The sequence below is a fragment of the Onychomys torridus genome, chromosome 3 (assembly GCF_903995425.1).
Source record: "Onychomys torridus chromosome 3, mOncTor1.1, whole genome shotgun sequence".
Taxonomy (NCBI): Eukaryota; Metazoa; Chordata; class Mammalia; order Rodentia; family Cricetidae; genus Onychomys; species Onychomys torridus.
Window position 1 is genome coordinate 236,296 of NC_050445.1, and position 10,695 is coordinate 246,990.

Sequence of the window (10,695 nt, forward strand, 5' to 3'; positions counted from 1 at the left end):
TAAATTAACCTGTTTCTCTTCATATACCTTTTGCCTCGGGGCTTTTGCCTTTTCTTTCTGTATATCTTTCTCTCATGGCTTCTTGTATTTGGCTAGCTGGTGGTGGCTGCCTGGCTTCTGGACCCCAGCGTCTCCCTCATCCTCTCCTCCTTCTCTTGTTCCTCCCATTCTTTCTGAACCCAGATTTCTCCTCCTATTTATGCTCTCTGCTTGCCAGCTCCACCTATCCTTTTTCATGCCTAGCTATTGGCCATTCAGCACTTTATTAGACCAATCAGATGCCTTAGGCAGGCAAGGTGCAACAAATACAATACATCTCTTCATAATTAAATATTGGTGGACTTTTCTTCCCCACCTGCCAGTTCCCAAATAACTGACACGGAGACTTGATATTATTATAAATGCTTGGTCGATAGCTCAGGCTTATTACTAACTAGCTCTTACAACTTAAATTAACCCATTTCTATTATTCTATGTGCTCCCCCAAGGCTCGTGGCATGTACCTCTCTGGCATATGTTGCTTATACTCTGTCTGGCTGGAGACTCTTTCTGACTTTGCCCTCTTTCTTCCTGGTGTCCTTAGTTTGGTTATCCTGCCTATGCTTCCTGCCTGGCTACTGGCCAATCTGCTTTTTATTAAACCAGTCCAAGTGACAAATCTTCACAGTGAACAAAAGGATTATTCCACAGCAATTAAACAAATGCAGTGTAAACAGAAGTAACACACCTTTACACAGTTAAAGTAATATTCTGTAGCATAAACAAATATAACACATCTTTGGCCAGTTAAAATGATATTCTACAACATCCTGAGGACAGGGCCATGCCCCTGAGACCTCCTTTATGGGCTGTCTCCAGTGGGCTTCACATAGGCATTCATCAGCTCTGGCCAGTTCTATTGAAACAGGATTCCCATGCCACCTGCTGGCCCCTCAGCTGTGCTGAATTACTGAGTTCATTAAACTTCATGCAGTCTTCCTCGTTCCCACCCTCGAGGAGAGGCTTCTGGTGGAGGAGCTCAGGTGAACACATCATAGTCACTCAGTGTTACCTCAGTCATAACTGTGGTAAGTGCTGTGAGCCCAGAACAAGACAGGGCAAGATATTACTCTCAACTGAGTGGCTCCAAAAATTCCCTGAGACAGTGACATTTCCAAAAGGTGGCAGGGATGGGGGTGGGGGATGTGACCTAGAAGATGACTAACGTGTCCATGGCTGGGAAGGTGGAGAAGATGGAACATATGATGAAGGTTGGGACAACACCACAGGTCAGCAGAGAGAAGGCCATGACACCACAGGCCAGCAGAAGGAAGGCTATGACATCATGGGAGAAGGCTGGCTGTGACATCGTGGACCAGCAGAGGGAAAGCTGTGACATCATGGACCAGCCTTGGCTTTGGCTGTCCTGGAACTCACTCTGTAGGCCAGGCTGGCCTCGAACTCACAGAGATCCACCTGGCTCTGCATCCTGAGTGCTGGGACTAAAGGCGTGCGCCACCACCGCCCAGCTTTCTCTCCTACTTTTAATATCTGTGATCAAATTATATTAAACCCCGTTCTTCAAGAACTCCAACTTTATTTCAGCATGACTTGTCCTGAGATTCTTTTGTTTTGTTTTGAGACAGGGTCTCATAAAACACAAGCTAGCCTTGAACTCACTATGTAGCTGGGGATGACTTTGAACCCCTGGTTCTGGTACATCCATCTCCCAAGGCCTTGGCTCACAGGAGTTCACCTCTGGGACCAGCTCTGAAATTCTTTTCTGACATATGCTAAACGTCTCAGCTCTATCTTACTCTTCAGGCTGCTACAGGTGGCGTGGAGGCCAAAAGCATGTGTGCACACAGATCAGCACAGAAGAAGCCAGGAGAGTTAAACTCTCAGGCATCCTTTAAAGGAATGAGCTGTTTAACCCGTTCCTTTGCTGGGAATGGACGTAGTTTACAACCTGTTGATCTTTTGTTGTCTGATGAGCCAGGCTCCACCCGTATCTTCCAGAATTTATGTTTTACTTATCCCTGACCCTTTTCCCCTATAACCTTGAGCATTACTTCTAGGTCATAAACCTCCTGCTTGTGAGAAATATCATTTATACTTTAAAGTGACTTCTGTGTTATCTTAGGGCCAGACCAAATCCTGACTCCCACAGGCATATATTTACTTTAGTCAATCTCTTAGACCCTTGACTCTTCTAAGTCAACAAAAACCCGTCTTTGTACTTTGTAAAGAGCTTCAATGTAAACATGCCTAAGTTTTGTTATACTCACCGGGCTGAGTCATTATCTGAAAACTTTCCCCCAAAATTGTGCTAAGCTTCAATATGGCAAAAATAAATGAACTGATCCAAGTAGCCCAGCATGGATGTCCTCCCACAGGTAAGAACTGCCATGTCTCCTGCTGAAGCTGATGTGTCTACAAGCCAAGGGTTCCTGAGCAACCGTTGGACGCTAAGAGACAGGCAGGGACAGATTCTTTCCCCACGGCTTTAGGTTCTAATTTTTGTACCTAAAGTGGGTCCCCTTTCCCTCTAGGAATTGTGGAACCAATGTAAGAACGACAGAGCACTGATACTCCTATTATTCTCCAGGAATAGGAGAAGCAGGAGATAAATTCCATAGTCAACTCAACTCTGTGTCGAGGAAGTTATAGAAGAAAAGAAATGGGGCAGGTAGGCTCACAAGGAGAACAGTAGCATGCTGTTTGAGACTGTGAGATTTGCAGAGAAGTCTGACACCTCTTTTCTCTTCCCCACGCCATCTCTCTCAAACGTTCTTTCCAGATAGACACATGGAAATTGTCAGCTGTTATGGCCATGGAGGGTGTGTTCTTTAGCATGCAAACAGGATGAAGTTACACATTGTCTTATATCTAATTAGTTCTGATGGCTTACCAAAAGAGGGATTTCTAGCCTACAGGCAACCTATTTTCATTTTTTAAATTTTTTGATTTTTTTTATTGAGAAAGACATCACCTATTTTCAAAGGTAAGAATGGGGTAGAAGTTCAGCTGGGTCACAGAGACAGTACTCAGACTAACACATAAAGGAAGAATCACTCTGTTCCAAATTGAACTTGATCTTCTGGCCTCCAAAATTGTGAGATACTTAGTGGGTGTGGTGAGCCAGCTCTGGGACCCAACACCTTCTTCTGACCTCTGAGGCGCGCATGTATACATGCAGGTAAAACACTCACACACGTAAAATAAAATAAATAAATGTTAAAAACAAAACCCAGAATGCCTGGAGGGATGGCTTGCTGCTCCTGTAGAGGACTGGAGCTCGGGTCCCAGCACGCATATCTCGAATATCTCGAAGCTCACCACCACCAGGGGATCCAGTGCCTCTGGCCTTTGTGGGTACTGCAGTCATGTGCACGCACCCACGCTTGGAGACACACGCAAATAATTTTAAAATACATAAACCTTAAAGGACTGATTCATTCCTTTATCCTCGCCTTTGACTTTTTTCACGGCAACTGGCTTGAGCCATCGGTTGCGGTAAACCTCGTATTTATTATGCCCTGCACATTCCGGAGACCTCGCCTTGGGGCGCCCACAATTGTGTTTGCGCGGGATTCGCATGAAGAACGGGCTGCACAAGATGCAGGGAACTGTGCCAGGCTGGTTCGAGGGTGTAGGGCAACGAGGACGCCGGCGGCACCGAGGAATCGCTGCAGAAGGGCACTCCACTGGCAGACGTCGCTGGGCTGGCCTTTCGGGGACCAGCCACCCCTGGGCGTGGCTTGGGGACTGGGCGCGCGGAAACGGCCCGCGCGCCGCCACCACCACCACCGAGAGGTCCCCTCACATTCCTAGAGTGGCCACCAACAGCCAGGTACGACGCGGGCCTCCGAGGCCTTATCGGGGATGGCCGCCAGGGGGCAGCACAACGGCCAGCGCGGCCCGACGTGGCGGAGTGGCCTGCAGGAGCCTGCAGTGGGCTAGGCCTAGAGATGATGCTGGGCAGGAGGACGTTTGGAATTAAATTAGTTTAATTAGTTTTAATGTATAAACAGAATATTTACATTTATTGAAAAATAAATATAGAAACCTATAAGATACGTTTTTGGATTAAAAAACAGGCTGGCTTTCTGGGAGCCTTGGCTCGGGTCTCTGCCACACTCACAGAAACCTGAGGCAAACACCACCGGTTTTCACGGTGTTCAGGATTTGGAAGTTGGCCATCAAGTCAGAAATCATGGACTCTGAGGCCAGCTAGGGAGATCAAGGCCACTCTGGGGGTGGAGTGTGTTCTCTGGGAGTCTGGAGAGCTTGAGGGGATCTGGAAGGGGTTTGGGAGATCTCTCCAGGGTCAGAGCTTCTGTGTGCGCCTGGGAGGGTGGGCAGACAGTCAAGTCAGGCATCTAAAGCAAGAGCCTCAGAATCTGGCTTATTTTGCATTCCAACAGTTTGTGCTCAGTGAAAAAGGTATAGTATGTGGGTTAAATATGACAGGGGATGCTAGAATGACTGCATACTAAAAGAGAGTATCATTTACATGTTTTAGATTTTTGTTGTTGTTGTTTATTGAGACAGAATTTTGCTATAGCCCTGGCTGGCCTTCAGTCTGCTATGTAGCACAGGCTAGCCTCAGGCTCCTGAGCACTGGGATGGCTGTGCCACCACACATGGCTCTGGTTTGGGATTGCCTACAATGAAGAAAAGTATTTCTGACTGGGAGGTGGTGTTGCATGGTGGTGTTGAATCCCAGTACTTGGAAGACAGAGTCAGGGCTCTGAGTTCGAGGCCAACCTATAATATGTAACAAGTTCCAGACCAGCCAGAGCTACCTAGTGATACCCTAGAAAACAAAAACAACGACAAAATTCCAGCAAGGCAGAGCTTTTTGTTTTTTGTTTTTCCAGAGCTGAGGACCGAACCCAGGGCCTTGTGCTTGCTAGGCAAGCTCTCCACCACTGAGGAAAATCCCAACCCCAAGGCAGAGTTTTTAAATCTGTTGTTGACCTGTAGCATATTTACCACTATATTCTTAGATTTGGTCCGGGTGTCAGACTCCAGAGCAAGCACAAAAAAGGAAAAGCTATCCCTATTCGTGGGGAAAGTCAAACACGTGATGGCCATTGAGTGACCCAAGGAAGCAGCCCTAACCCCAGGCCAGCATAGCCCCTCCAGGATGCTCATAAGCTGAGGGGCAGTCCTGGAGTCTTCCCTGGCATACACAGTGGAAGCATGTGCTGCAATTACAATGCATCCTTTAAGGACATCTGTGCTGTCATTTCTAAAGCCTTCCAGGAATTCCTAGTGAGTTTTGGCTTCTGAGATCTTCCTGGTGAGGTTACAGGGACTTACCATTTTCCGATAATATCTGCCAAGCACACAAAACACGAAAGAAAGTTTAAGTTGAGAAACTTTGCTCTATCTACGAGTAAGGTAAGTATGGCAAGCGTCACTGGACAAATTATGCACACAAAGCTCAGTCTGGGGCTGGGGCCTGTTAAGAAGAGTCATAGGGATTTGGCCAGAACCTTGGGCCTAAAGAAAGCCTCCACCTTGGTGGTCCCCTCACAGAAGCCAAGGCAGACAGTGGCCAGCAGGAAGGATGCCCTGCCATGGAAACGGTTCTACTCAAACGAGGGATTCAGAGGCTGAAAACAAGTTTGAGAATACTGACGAGAGCAGAAGTTTAGAGCCGCAGACGTGGCAGGTCTTCATAGAGCTGATAAAGCTGTGTCTTGTATCTGGTTGTTCCAGCACTTGGGAAATGAGACAAATGGTCACCCTTCCATACAGAGTGTGTTCTCCGCCACCCTGTGCTCCACAAGAGAGGAGGAGCAGGCTCTTCCTAGTGACACACTTCATGTTGACATCACAGGTGTGCAAATGGCTACAAGTCCTCATCCAGATGGCACCTAACACACATTTCTTCCATCACATTTAGGAGAGAAATTGATTAGCACAAAAATAAGTCATTTGCTCACCTAAAAGTGTTTGTTGTTTAGAATTCAGAAATTCTCCAGGTAGTGGTGGCACACATCTTTAACCCCAGCAATTGGAAGCAGAGGCAGGGGGATCTCTGTGAGTTTAAGACCAGCCTGGTCTACAGAGTGAGTTCCAGGACAGCCAGGACTACACAGAGAAATCTTGTCTTGGAAAAACCAAAGAAAAACATTCAGAAATTCCTTTTAAAGCCAGAAACAAAAACAAAAACAAACAAAAAAATCCCACTATTTTCATTTGAAGGGGGAAAAGTTTTAAGTAAAAATTTCAAATTCTGTGATTATGTACTAAGGCAAGTTAATCTTTTCTGTAAAGTGAACACCTGAGTCTTTGTTCCAAGACTCCAGGCAGCTGGCAAGAAAAATGCATCTCTATTTCTCTCAATATGTCTACTGTTTGAATTAAATATACAGAGATCATCTCAGTTGGTCTGGTTATTGACTTTTTTGTTTGTTTTGGTATTATTATATTACTTGTTTTGCTTTTTGACACAGGGCCTCACCATGTAGCAGTGGCTGGTGTGGACTTAGAGATCTGTCCGACCCTGTCTCCCTAGTGCTGGGACTAAAGGTGTGTGTGGACTTAGAGATCTGTCCGACCCTGGCTCCCTAGTGCTGGGACTAAAGGTGTGTGCCACCACACTCGGCTGCTGCAGCTTTTTTTTCTACCCCCAGCATTCTGAAACTTTTAAAATTTTTGTTCCCAAAATTTACTTGAAGATGTATCACAAACTTTTGGTTGAATAAGGCACTGGTTAATTCAAGTTAAGCAACCACAGTATTAAAAAGGAAAATGAGTAATAATTTTAGTTTAACATGAATTATCATTAAATTATTGGGAAGTAAATTGTGAGAACCAATGTACTTCTACTTTTGGACAAAAATCAATGCAATTTTCATTGATAACTATGTTCAACTAGGTAAACACACACACATTTATTTGTATGTATGGGTATTCTGCCTGCATGTTCAGCTATGCATCACATGTGTTCCTGGTTTCCTGGGAGGCCAGAAGAGGGCAGCAGATCCCCTGGGACTGGAGTTACTAACAGTTGTGAGCTCCGGGTGGGCGCAGGAGTCAAACCCTGGTCCTCTGGAAGATCAGCCAGTGCTCTCAGCTGTTGGGACATCTCTCCAGCCCCGACACAAAATTTTTGTCTTAGATGCTGGTAGAATGATAAGAGCCACACCTCTGATCCCAGCACTTAGGAGGCTGAGGCAGGGGGATCTCTGAGTTTGAGGTCAGTCTATAGAGTTCCAGGACAACCAGGGCCACACAGAGAAACCTTGTCTTGAAGAACAAAATAAACAAATAAAGCTTCTGAGCCAGGCTTGGTGGCACCTGTAATCCCAGGTACTCTGGAGGCTGAGTCAGGAATATCACCAGTTCAAAGTCGGTATGGGTTGGTTTAGTATTCCTTCTTATTGGTGTGGGGAGGCAGCTGATCCTGCAGCACAGAGACAGGGTGTTACTTTATTAGTGCCTTTTCTTATAAGAATCTCCTTTCCTGCTGGAACATCTGTCTACATCTGTTTCCTGCTGGAACTAATGTGTACTCTGGTCTACATAGTAAATTCCACACCAGTCAGAGGTATATAGTGACAGCCAGTCTTAAAAAAAAAAAATTGCCATAAATTTGAGACCAGCCTGAGAGAGAGTAAGATCCTGCTTCAAAATTCTAAAATAAAAAAATAGACAAAAATCCTGGCCCTATTATTTCCTTAAGTGTGACTTTGGGCTACATAAGCTCTCTGTGCACTCATGCACACACACACACACACACACACACACACGCACACACGCACACGCACACGCACACGTAGCAAGTTTTCTTGTTGGACTATCTTTGGATCACCAGCCTTCAAATAATGACCTGGAGACTTTTTATGAAAGCTTAGCCTTAGCTTAGGCTTTTTTCCCAAATAGTCTCTATATCTTAATTAACCTGTATGTTTTAATCTACGTTTTATCATGTGGCCCACTGGCTCCTCTTCTTAGTACAGTGTATCTCACTTGTTCCGAGTCTGTTGGCAAAATCGCACCTAGATTCCTTCTCTCAGTTTTCCCCTCTGTCCGGAAGTTCCACCTATTTTTTTTTCTGTCTAGCTACTGGCCATTTAGTTCTTTATTAAACCAATTAGAAGGCACCTTTGGCAGAGACACATTTTTACAGTGTAAATGAATATTCCACAACAGATCTCTGTGAGTTCGAGCCCAGCCCGGTGTGCAGAGGAGTTCCAGGACAGCCAGGGCTACACAGAGAAACTCTGACTTGAAAAACCAAAAACCAACCAAAACAAAAAGAATCTCCTTCCCCAGCTGCTGCTCTGATCAGCGTACAAGGGCTTCTGAGGTCCCTCTTCAGACAGAACCTCAGGAGGTGGGAGCCTCTTGCTAACCTCAGGACCCAAAGTAGCTCCCATCACTGCAGCCATCATTTTGACAAACACGCAGACTGACAGTCTTCTCCAGTCCCATTTCGGCAAGTGAGCAACATCTACCAGATCTTGGTAAAGGGAAGACGTGCTGCATGTCCCAATGTTGTGTGACAGGGTTGGAAGACGGCTGCTTTTGGCCAGGTCCAGGCTTAGCTGAGGTGTCCATGAGACTCAGAGCTGCAGCTTTTGCCTTCTTTTATTAAGGATCATCGGATGGAAACTGGGAGGCATGACAGCAAATACTTTGAGGCTGAGTTTAGGTTAAATTCTGGCCATACAAGTTTGGGCTGAGGTCCGAACTTCATCTGTTAGAAGGGACAGGGACAGCAATTTCATAGCTTGTCACAGAAAGAAACAGAAGTGTTTGTCTTGCACAATGCCTAGTACGTGGTAACAGTCAATGAGGTGTAGGTAATTGTCATTATCCTTAATAAAACTCTGAGCGATGACTTCAGACCAGTTTTTATGTAAGGCTGCTATCAGCGGTATTAGGCTAACTTCCTTTTCTTTCCTTTCTTTCTTTCTTTCTTTCTTTCTTTCTTTCTTTCTTTCTTTCTTTACTTTTTTAATTCTTTGATTAATTCTGCAGCTATCCTTTGTGAGAAATAGAAAAGTTAAATTGTATGTGTCTACTTCAAATCCACATTTCAAGGAACCCAACTTGAAGTGATCAATTCAAAATCGATTTTGAAGAAATTTAAATGTAAAGGTTCGCACCATGAGAAGCAAGATGATTCTGCAGCCAAATCACTTCCCAGAAGGCTGATGCAGAGGCCTGGGCCTGACTCAGCATTACCCTGTCAACAGAAGGGCCTACAGGGCCTCAGTCCCTGATCCCTGATCTGAAGAGCTGGCACACAGGGCCTCAGGAAAGGTCTCCCTTGGCATCTGGCTGTCGAAACTGCTCTGAGGAAGGACAGAGGTAGAAAATCAAAGATGTGACCTTTTTTTTTTTTTTTTTTTTTCTTTCCCAGTGATATCTGAGTAAAAAGTTCTCCCTGAAGGCCCACGTGTCTCCAGAGCCAAAGGTTTAGCTTAGAGAATAAAGCCCAAAGCGCCCCCAGACCCCAAGCACTGCCAAGGCAGCAATGGTGTTTTGTATTTTGTTTCCTCATGGAGCCCAGTACACAGTAAATTCTGGGAGGCTATTATCAAGTTCCCTTAAAGATACCAGACCTATGCCTACTCCGTTTCCTCCTGGCCCCTGCACAAGAGCCTCTTAGATGGCCAAGAAAAGCCCTGAGTTGCCCACTTACTGACTTCTGCTAGGAAATGTTGACTTGTCTAGAGATTCTCTACCTCTAACGTCCATTTCCGTCCTTACTTAGTACACTCACCATTTTGACAAACAAATAGCCTATTCCCTTAATAGATTCCTTCTCCCTCAATCTTATTTTCAATGAAAAACATCTAGTGTAAATGAACTAGATAACAGACTGGCTTTTCTCTTTCCAATAACCTCCAGATCCCAGGAAAAGAACTTTATGATCAAACATGGCTTTTTAGGGTGAAGCTTGAGTTCAAATCTGGGCTGTAACCAGACGTGGGTGGTTCAGGCCTTTAATCCCAATAGTTTGGAGGCAGAGGCAGGTGGATCTTTGTCAGTTCTAGGCCACTCTGGTCTACAGAGTAAGTTCCAGGCTAGCAAGGAAATGAGGGAAAAAAAATTGCCATGAATTTGAGACCAGCCTGGGCTACAAAGTGAGTTCCAGACCAGCCTGGGTAAGAGTAAGATCCTGTTTCAAAATACTAAAATAAAAAAAGTAAATAGACAAAAATCCTGGCTTTATTATTTCCTTCGGTGTGACTTTGGGCTACATAAGCTCTCTGCGCACTCATGTGCGCGCGCGCGCACACACACACACACACACACACACACACACACACACACACCATTCCCCACATAATTACAAATAAGTTAACAAAGAAGGAGAAGCGTCCTGACAGTGCTATCTGTGGCTGCTCCAACAAACCATGAGAGTCCTCACTCCCTCTACGGACGCCACTCCTGTCAGCCATTCCAAGCTGGACAGGAAAGCTTGGGCCACAGGAACCCCTTTCCTCGCCATTCTCAACCTGACCTCCTGGTCACTGCGATTCCACAGCCCGGGCAGGCACGGGGCACGGTTAGACTGGCAGCCTTGCACTTTCCTTCAGTCCTTCAGGTTGGTCGGCTTTGTGGCCCCTCCTCAGGATCACAGTCAGGGTACCTGCTTCTCCTTCTCACAGCACGGACAATTGCGTTTGAGAAAGGAAATCAGTTGTCTGTTAGCTGATACTAGGTACATGTCCCTCGAGCCAC